We start from the raw sequence: 20,479 nt of genomic DNA, 5'->3' as shown, positions 1-20,479 counted from the left end.
AAGATCTAATGAGGGGTTTAAAGTGATCGGGCGGGGTTTAACGACGGGGTTAGTTTAGGTTCATCGCACAAGGGTGTATTAAGAAGGTTTTATTGAGATATGGGGTGAATTGTATAGTTTTTATTAAAACTAAGGGTTGGGATATTACATAGGGGGTTTAATTAATATAAGGGAAAAGGTATTATGGGAGTTATATAATAAAGTTAAAAATTAATATGAATTGTGATGGGCAGAGAAGAAATATCCTTAAGTAAAAAGATAATGTTTGTGCATACGCTTTATACTTAGGATGAAATGTTTTTTGTGGATTTTTTGAGTGAAATAGGATTTAGATGGGGGTTTCCACTTTTCCTAGGGAAATGAAGTTTCTCCTTCAAAAAGGGGGTTTTATTAGGGTAATGAGGGGGAAATGAATTTCATGAAGTGGATTCCAACACTTGATGTCCATAAGTCATTAAGCTGAGGCTGCTGTCCCACCAAAAGTCAGAGAAATGCTCTGAGCCTCTTTGACTTGAAGGATTTAAAGTGCTAGAACATATTTTTGGATAGGAAATTAGTAGGAAAGGGGAAAAATTAATGAGGGGGAGTTAAACAGATTAACTTGCAAACCTTCGTTTTTTCTTCCATAGTTGATCATAAATGTTGAAATATGTGTCTAAGCCTTATGCATGTGTTTTGTTCCAGTCAAATTTGTAGTTCAACAACCTTTCTTCTACTTACCCATTTAATTACCCTAAAAAATTTTCTTCATTTATTTGGGTGCATTTAGGCTAGAAAACCCTTATTCTATCTTTTGTTTTATAAGACAAAATATCTATTTCTAACGTTATATCATCCAACTGCTCAGATTAAGCTGATGAGCTCCTTTTGTTTCTCTACCTTATCTATGATTTGCCAAGATTAAACTGTTTGGTCAGATTTTATTCTCCAACTATAAACATAAAATTCAAAGCATGAAATAACCAAGATTAAATAGTTGTATTGCCATGGATTGTGGCATGAATAATAAGCTACACACAATCATTATTATGCATAAAAGTAAATAGTAGTTGCATTTAAACTTGCACATTTTCATGGTCTCTTTTTGTTTTTTGGGGTTCATATATTTTCATTTTTTTTTTACCTTCTCTTATTCTTTTTGTCCATTGATTTTTCTTTTAGGACATACCCTCTTTACATTTTTTATTCTTTTAATATGGAAAACATTTGTAGAAATCAAAGGTATGTACGATATTACAAGGCTTAACCTTAGTCATTCAAAATTATGACTCGTATTGGTATAGGAACCTAGCAGAAGGAGATACAAACCCCCAATTTGAAAATTTCCATTTGCATGATGGCCACCTCCTCTATAAAATAATTTTATGCTCTTATCGAAACACAAACCACTACCAACAAAACACCTTCAAGAATATATGATTTCTAAAAAATTCAGCATTAGATCACCTTCAACAATTTCTAATTTCACTATAAAAACATCGTTGTTGAATGTACCAAAACACCATTAAACATAATATCACCAATATCACAAATGCATTCTTCGCATCTCTTAAACACCTTTTAGATACAAAATCTGATGTTTGATCCACCCCTTATGCATACTAGCATTATGCATCTCATTGCACCAACACACACCATCTTCATTGATCAATTATCCTTGTAAATTAATTTGGACTAATAATTTTATTTCATGATATCATTCCATTTTGCAATTAAATTTCCATTAATAGAGCTTTTGATCTTATTAACTTCTTGTTTTTCTACTCTTGGAATGTTCTCTTGATGTGCACAATTAGTTTGTAATATCTACTCTTTTATCCTGTGAGAAAAATTGAGTTAAACTACCCAAATTTGCAATTTTGGAATTCTCACTACAACAAAAAAAGTACGTTTGCGAGGGTCAAAAAATTCCACCATAAGATCATTGGTGATTGTTAAAAGATCCTTTATAAGAAAAAATTGAGTGTCACCAAAAGTGACATCGCCAAATGTATGGGTGTTGTGTTGATGTTCAACCTCTGTCACCAATAATGATTTATAATGGAAGATAGCGACTATCACAATTTTATATGAGAAGTGGTAACAAAACCTAACCTCTATCACGAAAGAACTAAGTGTCCCCAAAGGTAGCATCACCAAAATTACAAGTTTTGTCGTAACATTCAAGGTCCATCATCAATAATGATTATAATGAGAAATAGTGACCATAAACATTTTATATGAACAACAATGATTTATTTTGATGGACCTTTCATGGCCATCACTATATATATGGTGATGTTTGTTGAGTGTCACCATTTCATATTTTGGTGAGGGTCGAAAAAAGTCACTATAAACTCATTGGTGACAATCAAAAGAGCCTATGTCACCAAATAATGAACATCACTAAAGGATGCATTGCCAAAAGTATAGGTTTTGTAGTGACATTCAAGGTCCGTAAAAAATAAGGATTATAATGACAGATAATGACCATCACCATTTCATATGAACAAGAATTTATGGTGATGGACCTTCCATGGTTGTCACTGTTGATCCATATATATGATAACATTTGTTGACCATCACAAGTTCATATTTTGGTGAGAGTCAAAAAATACGACAATAAGCTCATTGGTGATGGTCAAAAGAGCCTCCATCACAAAAAATGTATTGAAGTCATTCCATATGAATATCAGGGCATGATGCAATCGAAATATCAACCTCGTTCTTGTAAAACATGTGCTCTTCCATTGCACTAACACTCTGTAAAGAATTAGACTTTAAAAAAATTAGACCTTCAAAACTTATAGATTGTAAATTCTACAATTTTCAATAAATTATAAAAGTTTGCAAATTCTCACAAAATATTTTTTTTTTCTAATTAAAACTACCTAAGCACCCACGGGGGATTTGAATGGGTGACCTACTACAAAGAGTGCCTTAACAGTGCACCCATTTACTGTCAATCCAAAGCCCCATGGGCTATTCTCAGAAAATCTTTTATTAAACAAGCAAAACAACATTTAAGTTGTAGGGCCCTACTTAATGCTTATGGAAGTTATGAAAAAATAATGGAGGGAAAAATGGTTATCTATAAGATACTCAATATGATCAGTTGAATACTCAATTAGAAGTGAAAATTTGAAGAAATTTATAGGCTATAAATGACCTATAATTATGAAAACTAAAATTTTTGATTACACCAATTATTGTTTTCTCACTTTGTGAATCATGTGACTATGTTGCGACAACATAAAGATATTTCTCTAAACGTCTAATTTTCATGCCAAAAAGTAAGATAATTGAGTATATATGATGCAATTATGAATAGTGGGCTACACGCTTGAATCCTACTAGCTATGAGGTCTAAAGAAATAATCTGGAGTCCTCATTATTAACTGATTCAATATGTCAAAATACAATGATCAATAACAATGATCCTAAAATGTAACCACTAAATAAATGTTAAAATTGTAAGCACACATTTTGGCTAATATTTGCACCAAAACAATATTCAAAACACATTCAAACACTTCCAAATCCACACCAAGCACAATTATCCAAAGATGCAATTGCATGGATACAAGGAAAGTACTCTCTACCTCACAATGATAACTATATCCTCCCACAAGTACTTCAAGTAGCAAAGGGATGTGAAGACTAGAGCCTCATAGAAAAGATAACTACATAATCCAAAAACACACATCATCCCCCCTCTACCTTTATAGAATAGATATAGGGGAATAATAAAGAGATCCATAGAAAATAGGATTAGAGTGGGAAAAATAAAGATGATAAGAAAAAAAACAACAAGCAACGAAATCTAGTAATTTTAACATGTGTCCACATCTGCTCAATGATTAGAGGAAAAAAAGAATTGGCACAACTGATTATGAACTTGATAAAAGGACATTTGCTTCTTTAGTAAAAAGGAAGAAAATCACAACCTCTTCTCTATTGTCATCTAGAATAGATCTTATATGTGTGGCATTAGGGTTTTTTTATTCACTATGCTTACTCTCCAACATTAAAATAAGAGTTTCAGGCAGCGATAGTGCCTATCGGGTCTGAAATGTTGAAGGACTACATGCTAACAAGTGCTTTAAACAAAAATTGCTAACAACTGCTTTATGAAATGACTCCTTGCTTTCGTGTATGTTAAATGTAAGAAAAAATAAGTGCTTTAAAAGTTTTGAAGCCCATAGATAGGAACATCTTCCACTAAATGACATAAATGCATTATATTACAAGTATTGCAACTCTAAAATATCACCATATATTACAAGTTTTTCTATACTTAGGTTAAGAATTTTTACAAATCAATGGACAAAATTTAGACTAAATATGGTTGTCATTTCCTACCTATACTTCTATATGAAATATACAAAGGAAGATAAAATAATACCCTTCATAATAATTGCTATAGGCTTCTTTGGGAAATATATCCTTGAAATAAGTAAGGAAAATGACAAAACGATGACCTTGTGTGTTTAATATACACCTATATGCTAATGGAACAATGTATATTAAGGCTTTTTAAACATGGTTTCATTTGCCAAAGCTTATGAAACTACAACTCTGTGTAATTGTTTGCAAGGGATGACAAACTTGGTGATGAATTCTTACACTCATATCTTTATATCTCAAATGGATATAAAGAGGGGTTTAAGTGAGGGGTCAAAAATTCCAATGTGACTCTTTGTATTTAGAAGCAAAAACATCCACCCAGACCAAAGGTGTTGCTCCATACGAAGCTCCACAAGATGTATTCTATGACAAATTGACAGGTGGCAATGGAAATCCTTTCCTTATGAATTGTGTGTCTCGAGCAAGAGGATTGTTAGAGAGAATATAGGGTGACCCATAAAAGTATGCATGGAATCTTTTACATTTGCTTTATCTCCATATTGAATCTACACAATGAAATATACAAATTTAGAAAAAAAAAAAAAATTGCAACATTATATATTAGAAGTAACTAAACTACACCCAAAATAAGAAAGATGACCAGAGTAAAGAACATCTACCCAAAATACCAATAAATCATGTTTCAAAGAGAGATCTTGAAAAAATCGTGCATTTAGTTCATTTAATGGGTGCTTGAAATGGTGCTCAGATGAGTTCTTAAACCCTGGCCATGTGACATAAGCTTTCATACTATTAAAACCAAAGGAAAATGACCATGATTCCAAAAAATGATAGAAACTATTATAACTACCCTTTTAAAAATAATTTGAACACCCACAAGTAGTACCATCAATATTATGGAAAATATTACAAAAGAACAAATAATCTTCATCAAAAATATTACAAGAAGCACAAATAATATCAAGGTTCCACTAAATATGTTTTTGTCTCTATTGGCATATCATAGAATCATATATGCAAAAAAAATTATAATCTTTATGCAATCAAAATAGGCAAAATGCAATCAACACATGCAATTCGTTTTATTTGCTAAACATATAATTAAAAAAAATCATGAAAATTACATGTAACAACATTCTTTTTATCTCTTAGCTACCATATTCCTAGGTTTGTAGGGTATAGGCTAGGAGCATCCTCAAAATCTATGTGGTTTTTTAATTGGTTTTCTACTTCTTAGTTGTAATCTATGTTTCTGAGACATTTAGATAGTGATGGAAATAGAAAAACCATTGATTAAAATGAAAAGTTGCATCAAATCCAACTTGTGGCACAAGACAAAAAACTAGCATCAAATACATGTTTTTGTCGTCAACATAATATGTGCCTAAAAAGACATTTTTTCACAGAGCTCTTAAATGTCCTAGATATCAGTGCATATGGAAAATAGTCTTCACCTTTATAGCGTAAATAAAAAGAAGAATGTTGTTTCAATTCAAGACTAAAGAAAATATTACCTTGCTCAATAATATCTTTAAAATTTCATAACTTTGTTCCCCTTCATTTCCATCACCTGCATAGCTAGAGGAAATATGTCAAAGATTAGGTAATCAATGGAAAACCTTAAAAAATAAAGTTGTAGTACTAAAACATGAAGAAGTTTTAGAAGAAAGACAAATACAATAACCACATAACCACTTCCTAAGTAACGAACATCAACAATTATAAACATACTATAGATAGTTTTAATTTCCTATAGACAAAACGAAAACTGTAAAAATATATGTACAATATGTATAAAATAAAATTATCATTTTAGTAAGAGTCTTGTATGATTGAAACTTTTCTAGTTATTCTTGTAAATAATTTACCAAAATTTGAAACATATAGCTCTTAAGTTGAACCTTTGAATTATCCTGTGCTTTTCTTCAGAACATATTTCCTTTATGTGTTCCTTCTCTTTCCATCATCATTCATATTGCCTTACCTACCTTCCTTGTATTTGTCCTTATATAATTTCTTGGGGGTCGGTCGTAACATTAACGTTACTGAGAACCACTTTTGACTCTTTCCTATTACTATTCCATGTATTATCTAATGTTCTTGTGCCACATATGAATGCTCAGTCTCTAAGGAATTTTATATGGTGGACCTGATTGTTTAACTATACCATCATAGATTTGATATCAAACAATATTTTTAATGCAAATCAAAGAAAGGAACAAATTTTATTAATGCAGATAGTTGAGTCAAATCACTCAACAAAGTTATGTTTATGGCTAATTCTATCAATGCTCATGGTAGATCTAAAAAGACAATGTTCAATGTTGAACCATGGAGTCAATAACATGTTCATGTATGAAATATGACTATGTCTATCATATCCAAGGTCATTTTAGTATCATATATATCGAATATTAGTTAGTACATCTAAATATAATCTAGATATCATATGAAAAATATATTTGAATGGAAATCAGAACTCTCAATGCTTGCAACACTGAAATAGATATCATAGACAGAAGATATTTCAACAAGTATTTTGTCCAATTTTCTTGCAACTACAACATATTAGTCGTCCATATTCTTTTCTTGTATTTGTAAAATATAGAATGCATAGGAATAAAGGATTCCAACATCTATATTGTATGTTAATATCTAGTTGTGATAGGTTGGATATGCTAGTACAATTAGAGGCACATGAATTTCTGGTGTGATACCATGGATTTCGATGCCTAATATTGCAACTGGGAAAATTGATGATACATGATCCTTGTTCTTGGAAATTTTTGGTTAGGCACCAATTCTATTTCCCATATTAGTATGTTGTGGGTAGAGAAAGTACATGCAATATCATTTATGTATGGATACTTTTTTAAAAGAGTGGAACAATGTTTCTAGCTTGAGAACAGGATGGAAACTCTTACGTATTGATTAAATAAATAATTCGATGCAGGGTAGGAACTAGGTAATGACTCTAAAAATAAGGGTGATTTACATATACAATAATCATCTCCACTGTCAGAACCAAAATTCAACTAATCGACATGTGAGCACAAATGATAATTTTTTATATGATAATCATTCATGAATAAAGACAATATAATGTTACCCTCTTGCTTCTCATTCTTCAAAATGGGTTGAAGAAAAGAAGAAACAAAAAACATTAGAATCCACAACACAATATCTCGTATAGTTTTCAAAATATTCCCCCTGCATGTATGAAATAAACATCCAACAAGTTAAATACTTTCCAATAGATAGTTGTATATGAAATAAAAAATTAGAATATATCACATAGTTATATATGAAATCCATAGTAGCATATATCACATCAGTAAGGTTGTGTCTAGCACATAAAAAGTTTCATTGTCAATTAAAGTCCAAGACATCTCTCAATTTTTCTGAGAAGAAAAAAAGTTAGCAAAGCCATGTTTTTGAACTTTCCAACATAGAAGAAATGGGTTGTACCTAATTAAGCTTACATTTAAAAAATTATATGGTCATAATAGATGTTGATACTACCATCCAAAATTAGAAAGTGTTTATCAATTTATGTAAAAACAAGAAATATTCTCATATCATGTTCACCAAGAAACACCATGCTTGATTCTCAATAAAATATAGAGGGTTACTCTTGGGTCAAAGTTTGTGGGTGGTGTTTCTACTAGTTGCTAGAGGAAAATGGAACAAAGTAGTCTTGGGTCCACATTCATGGGCTAGGGTTTCTGCTAGTTGCCAAAGGCAAATGGCACAAAGGATTAAAGTATATATGTAGGGACCAGGATGGATATTGGTGGTCACTAGATGCAATTTGTAGGCAATATTAAAAGAGAAAAGGATGCATCTTCAAGGATATTGGCGTAATGTGGAGCCATTAGGGAATCTTAACTAAGCTCGGAGGAATCACAAATCGGAAATTTCTCAGAGGAATGCGTCAATACCATGACTTGTAGCTCCTAGAAACCATGTGATAATCAAAAGTAAAAGGAGCAAGCCTGTTTACAATTCTTTGTAATGGTATTTGCAATTTCAATCCTATTTTTCACAAGATTTAGTCTTAAAAAATTGAGAATGTCTTAGAACTTTATGAGTCCACTATTGGAGAATCTTTCCCACAGAGCTTGTTTCACATTATTTAACTCTCACTGATGGCATCTTCCAGCCATTGCAATATTTCAAAGTGGACTGTAAAACAACCAACTATAAGTTACGATCTTAAACATTGAATTTTAAAAAGAGACATCCAACCATTTATTGATCAATTTGGTCATGAATATGTTAATTTTTAAACCCAAATCGTCCCATGATAAGAGATCCATGCATTGGATATCTAAGTTTGGCATACTAGTGACAATTGATATTTGCATGAATTCACATGTAGTGTGTTTTTTGAAGAAAACAATTGATTGGCACTTTTTCTGCAATATCTTACTACAAAATCCCACTATAAATACATGATTCAAAAACATTTTTTCATACATTTTCCCTATCTTTCCCAAAATATTGGATCTAGTTCTCTGCAAAAATATTAGCTTTGATATTTATGTAGATGAATTTTTGCAAAACATTTGGGGGTGTATTTTTTAATATCATTGGTAGAAACAACTAAAAAGTGATTTTCACCAATAGACACGAAAGTGATATTATTAATCCCCATGTATACGCTGGAAAATGAGGTTCCCATATCATTTTGTAAAAGACCTTAATCCTTATTACAACAATGTTAAGTTTTCTAATAATCACTCAAATAAATCGAGTTTAAGATGTAAGCCAATTGACATTATATTAACAGATCCATCTAGATAACATCCATGCGCCAACCGCAAGGGTCCATTGAGTTTATATCCCAAGCCTCAAACAAATGGTCCATTGAGTTTATATTTCATGCCTCCAAAACATTGTTTGGGTCATTCATCTGGTTCTTTATTGCCATTAATGATACCACTTATACATAAAAAATTCTTATCAAGAAAAATGAAAGGGGAGCCATTAAAAATGAAGTGGGTACTCAAAAAAAATAAAAACCAAGTTTAGTCTATTTATAATTTGTTTGAAAGATTGAAGTATATGAAATGAGCAAAAGACAAAATGGAAAAACCCATTCCATATCTACAGATAAGCCGATTCTAGATAAAAATACATTGAATACCTTCATAGTTGATTCCATTGGGAGACATGGATGTTGTGCTACTAAGAGTAAGAATGGACAACATTAAACAGGAAACAATCTTGCAAAATTCTCTACTAGTGCATGAAAGTACACCAAACTGTCAAATATCCCGAACTGTAATATATTTTTCTTCTTTCCTGTGAATGCCTCCTCCTCTGTAACTCACCCCAACACCCAATGTGGGATCAAGTTCTACAAATAAATAATAGTGTTGCATACTTCTACCCAAAAAGACATGGGCACCTCTTAGTCATGCAACATTGCTTTGGTTGTCCCCAAAAATGGCCTGATTGTTGTCCTACGCCACCTCATTGTGCTAAGGATTATATGGTGTGTTCAATTCCCTCTTTATTCCTTCCTTGGCACAAGTTTATAAAGCCATTTGAGGTGTACTCCCATCCACTATCTGAACCCAACACCTTGTTTTTCTTGTCATTTTGGTTCTCAACCAAGGCCTTGAATTCCTAAAACTTTGAGAAGACCTCATCATATTTATTCACAAAGAAGATCCAAGTATTTCTCAAATAATCATCAATAAAGGTGACATCATAGTTGTACCCACTAATGGATACCAAAGACATGGGCCTGTAAATGTCTGAATGAATAATGCCAAATATGCCCTTCGCCCTATTATCACAGCTCGAAAATTATGTCTTGGCATAAGTGTCAAGTGTGCAACCCTTGCAGATATCATGGTACTCAACATTGCATTGTGGCAACATAGTTGCTATCTCTTTGAGAATATTTAACTCTCCATGGTGCAAATTTCCCATGTGCCTATACCATAACACACCTAGCTCCCAAGCTGAGTCATGACCCCCTCTACTCATAGTTGTTGTGATTGTGTCAAACTTGTAACTCGAATAATATTTTCTATCTTACCCTAATCTACTTGGGTACTTTGAAATTTTCGAGCTTGATGCAGTCCCTTCCCTATTTGAAGGTCACCTTGTACCTCTTATCATTCAATGATGAAACTAAGATGAGGTATTTCTTGATCCTAGGAACATAAATCACATCTTTGAGAAAGAAGGTTTTTCCCAACTCCCTCTCATATCTTACTGTACCAAGCCATTTTTCTCGATACCTCCTATCATCTCCCAACTCTATGTGGAACTCCATTTCCTTCTCTATAAAATTGTAAATATGGTTTCTATTTCCTGTCACATGATAGGAAGTTTCATTGTCAATGTACCAAACACTAGTACCCTGTGAAAGTGCCATGCAAGTAATGAGAAAGAACACCTTCACAAATCTATATGAAAACTAATGAATCTCTGCAGAGGCTACTACTTTGTCCTTCTTAGACAACTTCTTCTAGTTAGGGCACTTAGTAGCATACTACCGAAAATAATGGCATGAAAAACACTTGATATGGCTAAGATCCTTCTTCTTCGTCTCACCCTTGGAGCTCAACTCACTTCCCCCATTACCCTTCTTTTCCTTTGACGTGCCCCCTTTTCCAGCTAGGGAAAAGTTTTCCTTTCTCTCAATCTAGGCATGAGAATTGGCAATGTATTCCTTCGAAGCTCTTGTTGGACAAAATCACTCCAGAGTCAATCCCAATCCGAAAACTTCTCCCTGGCACATACCCTATTCACAAAAGGCTCCCAGGGTTTGATGAAATCCATCACAACAGAACACATCAACTCCATATCTAGGGTTGTTTCTCCCACTTCTGCCAATTCATCTATTCCTTGGGTGAACTTAGCGAGGTAAGACACCACAATGTATGACTTGGTCATTCCAATTGTCCTCAGTTAATATTTTAACATAAGTTTTTTTGGTCTCACTGGTACTCTGATAGAGACTAACAATGGTTGTCTACATTGCTTTAGTTATCTTCTTCCCGTACAAGTTGTGAATGATGTTCTCGTTCACTCCATCCAACAATATTATCCTTGCCTTTGCATCTTCCTATTATGCTAATCCAATTTTTGAGTATTCATGAGAAGAGCTAGGACATTTTCCATCAACTCCCAAATTTCCTACTCATCAAGCACCATGTGAATCCTTTCTCTCCACATATAGTAGTTGGATGCACCCTCTAATATGTCCTCAAATCATAGCCCTTGGTATGCGATGTTTGTCTAGATACCATAATTGTTAAGTCAAACTAGTAATAGTACCTCTCAATGCTAAAACTGCTCTTTGAGAATAAAACCATGTGCTTTGTCTTCAATCAAACACTATAACTCTTGTACCATGCTAGTTTTCTTAAACCCAACATATATTATTTGAATTTATCTAGAAATTAATACTCATAAATAAAAATAGAAAATGTTTATATTAAATTTTAAAATGCAAACACAGTTGAGTATCTAACCATAGCATGCATAACATAAATTAAATCTGGAGAAGAAATGCACACATAAGAATACTGGAAACCAAATATACTGAGGAAACCCAAACTCTAGGGGAATCTTGTAAATCTATTTTCTTTATTGCACACAAAATTCTTCAGTAGATTTACAATTGGGTGAAAAACCCTTTCTTTTATGCCCTACCTTCCTGAACAACTCCCTTTCTCAACCTGTGTTTTCCTCTGGAAGTGTCGCGGCTTATACAATCTGGTTGTATGGCTTGGACCGTTGGTCCATATTTTACGACCAAGTTGTATGACCCCATTTATGCCCCAATAAATACCTCAATATGTTGTTGATTCGATGCCCAAGTTGTACGGCTCTGTCTCCTCAACTTGTATGTTGAACTTTTGCTGAAGGGTGAGTTGAACCTACTGAAAAATAATTTCCTTCATTTGACCACTAAGGCACTAACTTATGCCAAATCAATATGCTTCACTTCAATCCTTATATCATTTTTATAACTTGATTTTTGGCCTTCTGGAAGCATTTAAGGGCCAATATTATCTCTTTAGCTTCCAAGATCAATCTCTTATTGACTTAGTAAATTTTAAATTTTCCCAAGTCAACATTAAGAAAAAAAATAATCATGGCTAAGTGATTTATCTCTAATTTTCTGCATGCCTTGGCATCTAGGCAAGTGTCGAATCCTTCCTATTCTACTCTAATCAAAAGAGTCCACATATTAATGAGCTCCCCTTTGATTTTTCTGATAATGTTACTCTAATGGGAGAGGATGTGAAGAATCTACCTTGAAAATAATTCCAATGAGAAGACATACAAGTTGAACAATGAACCCTAGCATTTGGTCAAATGAGCAAATTCCATGGAAACGTTTTGGCTAGGATGATGACAAAAGGAATAACACATGTGATCTCTCCATTGTAACGTCATGGATGGATTAAAGGGAAATTGATGTGTGAACCTAGTTGAAGATGTACTTGAGAAATGAAGTTCAAGGATTTCTTTTGTAATATGAGGTTCATCATTACGTCCATATTGTAGTTTGTCTATTGCTGGAAATTCATGAAAAATTTCCCACAAAATTGGGCTTCATATCAGGGAAAAGTTTTTCATTTGAATAAGGGATTTGATTGAGGTCTTCCTATCAATTTCCATTGCCGATTACTATTAAGTTAGACAATTTCTTTATGTCATTTTAGTTAAAGGTAGGAAAGATCTATAATATGAAGTACAATTACCCCTTTTGTTGCCAAGCATGTGCATTAAGAAGCACCTTTGTAGGAGCACTCTATGTAATTTTATGTAATCTAGAAAAAAAATCATAGGTTGATTTTTTGGCATGTCATAACAACATTATCATGTCATCCACTTCCACAGTTTAAAACCCTATGAAGGTTGTTTCTTGAATCCATTTTCCATAATTATATAGGCAATAATTCCCATTAATCTTAGTATTCCATCGCAATCTATTTTTAAATCTATCTCATATTTTACTTAAGGAAACACCCTTCATTCCAGGCGATAGATGGCCGAAAGAGAGAGAGGAAATTTTTGTGGTGACAATGGACAAACCCTCTCAGTTCCCCTAAAGGTTATACATGTATTTTAAGGCTTTACCATTTAAAGTGTATTTTCATGAGGTAAGATGAATCATCAATGTATGTTAGTGTTTTCATAAATGTCAATGTTCGAAATTGACCTACTTAAAAGCAACAAGCAAGAAGTCTTTATGTTAGATGAAAAAAGCAACTCATGATAGTAGTTATGGATTCACCCTTTCAATCCTCTAAAATATTAGAGCCTATGATTTATTTTTGGTATTCGATTTCATTATTACCATAGGTCGATTTTAAAAATCTATGGTATCATTCCTTTAATAGGGTAAATCCGAAGAAAAAAAATGACCACAGTGCAAGGATGTGATTATTTAAATCATACGACAACGTCTTCAAAATAAAATGAAAAATAATGGTCGGTATGAGAAATGACTTCTCTGTAATAGAATGGGTAAGAGAAAATGATGGCTTGTAATATGAAAAAAGAGTTGCAGGATGATCTGGTTACACTTAAGGCGATACAAATCTTCCTTGAGAGGGATCTCCACAATGTAGTCCTTCAAGGGGACACTATACGGTTGGAAATGAAAGTTCTTATGGAAGGGGACTACATTACAAGGGGTTCAAGGGTGCATTCTTGGTTGTAGTGTATTTTTGAAGAGGGGGAGAGATCGAAATTCCAAATTCTACTTTGACTACTTGAAAATAAAATCGGTAGTTACAAGATTCTTGGTTCGCATCAAGGGGATGGATATATTATAGAGGAAGAAACAAAGGTCAAAGGTATGTTCTGATTGTATTTTCAAAATATTTTCTCTTTATGCCTTGACGGATCATGTGGTGGATGTCAGGAACACTCATTGTAGATTCGTTCCATGCAAGTTTTTTATCTATTGGTGCAATGATTGAGTGATATTGGATAGTGACTTCTCGAAAGAGAGGTATTTTTTAGCTCATATTTCCATGAAGAATAAAAAGTCATCAGGAGTGGATGTTCCAATCTTTTCATGAGGAATGGATGGACCTTGTTGTGATTTTTTAATCAAGAATGGATGGACTTTGGTAAAATTTATATAGGGCCATGTTCGACACAATACAAGATGATTTCTATTGTTTGACAGCTAAATAGTTCTCTTCTAGAAGGCTATCTAAATCTCTCAATCAAGGCCTTAGTAAACACATTACCAATAATGTAGCTAGTGGAACAACTACAGACTGGAGGCTCATTACTTTCCTCTATGTCTCATACAAGATTATTGCTAAAGAAATGGCTATGAAAATACACTCAATTGCATGGAAGGTAGTTAAAAAAGAGTAGACAAGTTCTGTAAAGGGTCCAATTATTTATGAAACATAATGTAGTGTCCCTGGCCCCATATTGGAACACTAAAGAACAATATTGTGGAATAAATAAATGAAAATGAAAAAAATATCTACAACATAATTAGCTAGTTCCATGCAATTATAACTAATTATGCAACACAATTTACCATATATTCTCCACATCACAAATAAAAACAATTAAGCACCATCGAGAAGAATTCATGTAATTATGTGGAACCCCAACTAATATTAATTCATCCAATTAATACACAAATTATAAGGCATCACACAAATCCACAATATATAACACAACAATTACCCCAATTAGGGTTTATCGGTGAGATGCATAATTGTACATAAACATAATACACATAAACACATAAGGAAGTATGCAAATTATCTATAATAACGAGCTGAATATCTACATGCTCTCCACATTCCTCCCATACATAGACATGGCGGTTCGTAAGCTCAACCACCGAGTCACTCTGAAGCTGGGACGAAATCTCTGAAGGCAAAGATAACCCAAAATATCCATACCTCCAAGTCAAAGGTGCCAACCCAAGAATCACAATTCTCCAGGGCTCCAAACACCCTCTAGGCTAATTACCAAGGCGCCAACCCAGATACCATTTTTCTTTAGGGTTTTAGGCACCCTCCAGGCTATAAACCATCAACATCAGGGCTCATATCATGAAAACATCATGCATCCATCAGGCATAGTTAACTTAACAACCACACCCCAGCCAGTCCAGAGTCCAATCCTAGGACCCACTGACCATTAGTCAGTCTGAGAATCCTTCTCCCTAGGAATCACTGACCAAATCCACCCCAAAAATATCCAACCTACACTTCTTTATATATGCATGGCTTAACTTTCCATGTGGCACCCTCTAGAACCGTCATGGGTTGCAAGTGCACTTTTCACCAAAAATAACCCAACCGTTGCCTTTTTCCTTGGATTTGTACCCCCCATACTCTTTCCATGGAGTGGATCTGCAACAACCCTTATTTTATTAATATCAAAGAATATGTAGATCTACATTATTTATTATATTCATATCTTGGCTCCCCTAGCAAGTTAGCCAAAACAAGCATGTCAATATATTGGGAACTACATGATCACGCGGTCAATAAATTATTTCTAAACCACCAACCAAATATAAAAGGCACATGTATTTACATCCTCAAAATAGGTGGGGGCATTACATTCCCTCCCCCCTTATTTTATGCATTCTCCACAGTGCATCGTATATACAAATATACAACATATACATTGTATCCATAAAAATGGTGAGGGTATTCTACCCACATAACCTCTTCCTGTTCCCAGGTCACATCCTCAGGACCGAACATCATCCATTGTACCTTTACAAGGCTTATGGCTCGATTTCGAAGCACCTTGACTTTGGTGTCTAAAATCCACACTAGTTGAACTTAGAAATCTCCTTGGGGTTCCACCTGAATTATTTTCCAGTCAACAATGTGATTAGTGCCTGGCACATATTTCTCCAGGATCTTGAACAACCCGCAATATCTAGATGCTAGATTGGTAGAATTTTGTAATTTTAGTGAGCTCTTTTTCGCCTTTACTTTCAAAAATACATGATCCCCTACGTAAATTCCTTTTTTGTCATGTTCTTATGAGATTAAAGTTTTTAGTGAGCTCTTTTTCACTTTTACTTTCAAAAATACATGATCCTCTACGTAAATTCCTTTTTTGTCATGTTCTTATGAGCTTAAACTTTCTACCTATCCTGGTCAACTTTTAAATTTTGCTTGATTTTAAGCATTTTCTCTTCCATGTCTTTCATGAATTCAGGGCCCACCATAATTCTATCCACTGGGTTACTCCAACTGACCGAAGTATTAAATTTTCTGCCATAGAGCTTCAAATAGGCTCATTTTGAATTATACTTGGTACCCGTTATTATAGACAAATTCCACTAGATGGACGTAGTCCTCCTATTTGGATGTTTTATCCATCACATACATTTGCAACATGTCTTTAATTATTTGATTTGCCCATTCATTATATCCATCATACTCAAGATGATGTGTTGTACTGAATTTTAATCTGGTACGCAATCCTTTAAATAATCCAGTCCCGAATTTAGATGTGAATCTTAGATCTCTATAAAAAATTATTGCCTTAGGCAACCCACGAAGCTTGGAAATTTCCTGCACATAAATGCCTACAATTTTTGGTGCTTTATGCATTGAAATCACTTTAATGAAATCGACAGACTTTCTAAGCTTATCAACTACAACCATTATGGAGTCATTTCCCCTTGTTCTAGGAAAACTAGTAATAAAATCAATGGATACTACCTCCCATTTCCAGTCAAGGATAGGAATCGGTTGTGGTAAACCACCTGGGTGTTTATAATCAACTTTCGCTCATTGGCATTCCATACGGTTGACCATGTAATTAGCCACTTCCATCTTTAAACCTGGCTAGTGAAATTGTTTCGTAATTTTGGTCAATTTTTTTTATACCTGGGGTGACCAACATATGGTACCTTGTGCATTTCATGCAGAATTATTTCATTAACTACTGGAACATCTCACACAAAAATGATTATTTTATATAAAATAATATTCTTCGAGACTAATTTGAAATCATGGAAGCTCTGATGTTTTGCACCTTGTTGTAAATTATTTTTAATCTTCATATATTACTGGTCTAAATTACCAGCCTATAGAATTCTTCCCATCAAATTAGTTTTGTCACTGCTAACTGACGTGACATGAATTAAATTTACTCTTCTAATAAGTGCATCAGCCACCTGATTTTCTTTCCTCTTTAAATTTAATTTCAAAATCATATTTTGCAAGCACTTCCAACCACCGGATTTGTCATGCATTTAAATCTGGTTGTTCAAATAAATTCCACAATGCATAATGATTAGTCTAGAATTCAAATATTCTATCCACAAGGTAATACCTCAACATTTAGTGCTTGAATGTGATGTAGGAGCATTCAGCCCAAGGAAAATCATTGTAAATAGTAGACATAGGGGGTCATGCATTTTAGGAAATAGTTTCCTAAGTCTCAAGTCAATGTAATATTTAGGCTTTTAAGTGATTTAATTAGATAATGGGAGAATATGTAAATGCTCTCAAAATAAATAAATGAGAACATGAGTGGTAGAAGTCAAATCCAACTCTTAAATAGTTCCATGATTCTATGAACAAGAGAGAGATTTTAGGCATTAAATGGGAAGCTGATAAGAAGACTTTTCTGTTTTAAAATAGAGGAAAAGATGGAATGGATAAAGTCTCAAGGAGACTTATCTACCACATATGCATGCATGTAGCGAGCTTTAGGATTTTGTTAGAGGATTTATTGGACCCTTCAATGATCCGATCCAATGTTTCGATATAAATATATGTAAGCTTGCGGACAGAAAGGAAGAGGTCACGAATAGTAGAAATCAGGCCTGTGTGTTTTAGCAAGACCAAGGAGTCTCGAAAGTAATCTGTATTTTACATTAATATATACATATTTATTTCTGAAAGTCTCAATAGAGTGTGAATCGCGTGTTTGTGATGAATTATGGTTTGAACTCGTAGGTTCTGTTACACGAGGAGTGCATGCAAAGTTCAGAGGACACGCAGAGGAGAAATTTAGAACTGTTCGAGTAGAACATCGCAATGAAATTGGGCCAAGACAAAATAAAATGGAACGTAGAGGAGAATAAGACAAGAGATTGTGGAGAATCCTTTGAAACCATTGAAGCACTAAGGCAAAGCCTTAAGGGCCATGAGAGATTAAGCCACGAGGAGGCACAACAACATAGCAAAGGCGTAAGGTGAAATCTTTAACAAACCCTGGAATCCATCAGAACTGAAGAAAACGGTGTAAGATCAAAGTAAATAGGCCGGCAGAGGAATTAAGTAATAACTCTCAACAACTGTTAGCTCTGGTAGATCAACGGTTGAGATTGAGTTGCAATCGAGGCTTGGAGAAGTGCAATAAACAAGCGTGATTAATCATGGACTGTTGGATCATGGCCAGATCAATGGTCATGATTTAATCGCATATTAGCGATCAGAGGTGCCAAGGGTCAACAGTTATGAGTGTTGCGATATCGCCGACAATGATAATCGGTAATCGACGTTGGCAATATATCAGCATTGGCAGAGATTGGTGTTATAAGTGGATAGACTTGGAAGGAGTAGACTCGATGATATATAGATTCGGATCTATATTTATTTAAAGTCTAGAATACATGTGTGGAGTGGAATTTTAATGAAATTCCTTTGTAATTGCGATAAAGTGTTACAAGCCTTTTAAGGCTTAAACAATCTGATAGTCATATTGGAATCGAAGGAGGGGTGATGGTACATATGTGTTAGACCCGTTGGACATGCGATGGCCAATTGCAACAAGTTTAGCCTCGAGGTCTATGTAAAGGTCATAACCAAGGGCAGAGAAAGGTATGTTTGTAGACTTTTTCCTTTGTAAATGTATGTTTTCCTTTATAAAAGGATTATAAGGGTAAAAGCGTTGATAGTGTTTTCGTATGTTAATCCACATGCAACCACGAGTTTAAAAAGGAAGTAGATATATAAGGGGTTTATGTGTCAATATATATATTAACCATGGTCGAGAGCACTAGTTATATATATATTCAGTTAAAGGATTAAATCAATGGTTTGAGGATTTTAAGTCTCGATAAGAGGTCTTGGTGGGGTGATTAAAGATCTGTTACAAAGGAGCTATATGATAGGGCCACTTAAGCATTTATGGTCTGAAAATTTAACTCCATGTAGAGTTAAATATCCTCGGACAGTTATAGATGCATTGTTGATAAACTCATACTGTGGGTATGTGCGAGTGTTTACGCTACACCATTAGTGGTATCAGAGAAGAAGTTTATAATTAGAGCAGATTTGTAATTTGTAAGGGAAAATTTTGAATTTCTCGAAGATTGTAGCACTCCATCAGAGGCTTGGAGTAGGAAAGAATAGAGAATTGCTTAAAGGAAAGAAAACGAAAGATTACTTAATGAAAGTTCTGAAGGAAAGAGGACTTGGAAACCAACCAGAGGACAATCCATTCAAGTGCAGAAGAATGGCTGAAACAAGATCATGTTCAGATCTTGAAGGTTAGGTAATATGTTGTGTTCTATTTCAAGTTAAGTATGTGTGTTTTTATACTAATTCACAGGTGACACTAAGAGAAGCTGTGAGAGAAGAACCAGGTGAGTTCTTGAAGACAGAGTAAGGAGAATACTCTAATAGAAAAGTGGCAACGAACATGAAGAATCCAACAAGAAATTGGACAGAGAGGATAGCTGAAGTGTTCTCAAAAGAGAGAGTGAGAGATTGTAGAAGCCCAGAAGGAGCAAAGGTGTTGTTCAAGGGGAGGTTCCAGACAGAGGACCCATGCATACCAAAAGACTATGCGAGGAGAGTTTAGTGAGGTAAGATTGTAGCCAAGAGGACTAGCTATTGTAGAGGCTTGTTGCAAAGGAGCTCATGAAGAAAGAAGAGAAGTAGATGGCTACTTATAATCATAGCAGAGGTTCAGAGAGAAGCCACAGTAGAGGATATAAGAAAGAGGATGCCAAAGAAAATGGCAAGAGGATGAGTCAAGAAGAAATTGACAAAGAGGTTGTTGAATTAAAAGAACAACACAATGCATTGAGGAGAATGCTAGAGGAAAGCCAGAGACTAGGTTGGGTCTTAAGGAAGAAGCCAATGGAATGGCATGAGATGCAAAGAAGGCTACAACAAAAGCAAGTAAA

Source organism: Pinus tabuliformis, chromosome 7 (assembly GCF_031772625.1).
Source record: "Pinus tabuliformis cultivar Carrire ecotype Pingquan chromosome 7, CPIR1, whole genome shotgun sequence".
NCBI lineage: Eukaryota > Viridiplantae > Streptophyta > Pinopsida > Pinales > Pinaceae > Pinus > Pinus tabuliformis.
This window is presented reverse-complemented; position numbering follows the sequence as displayed.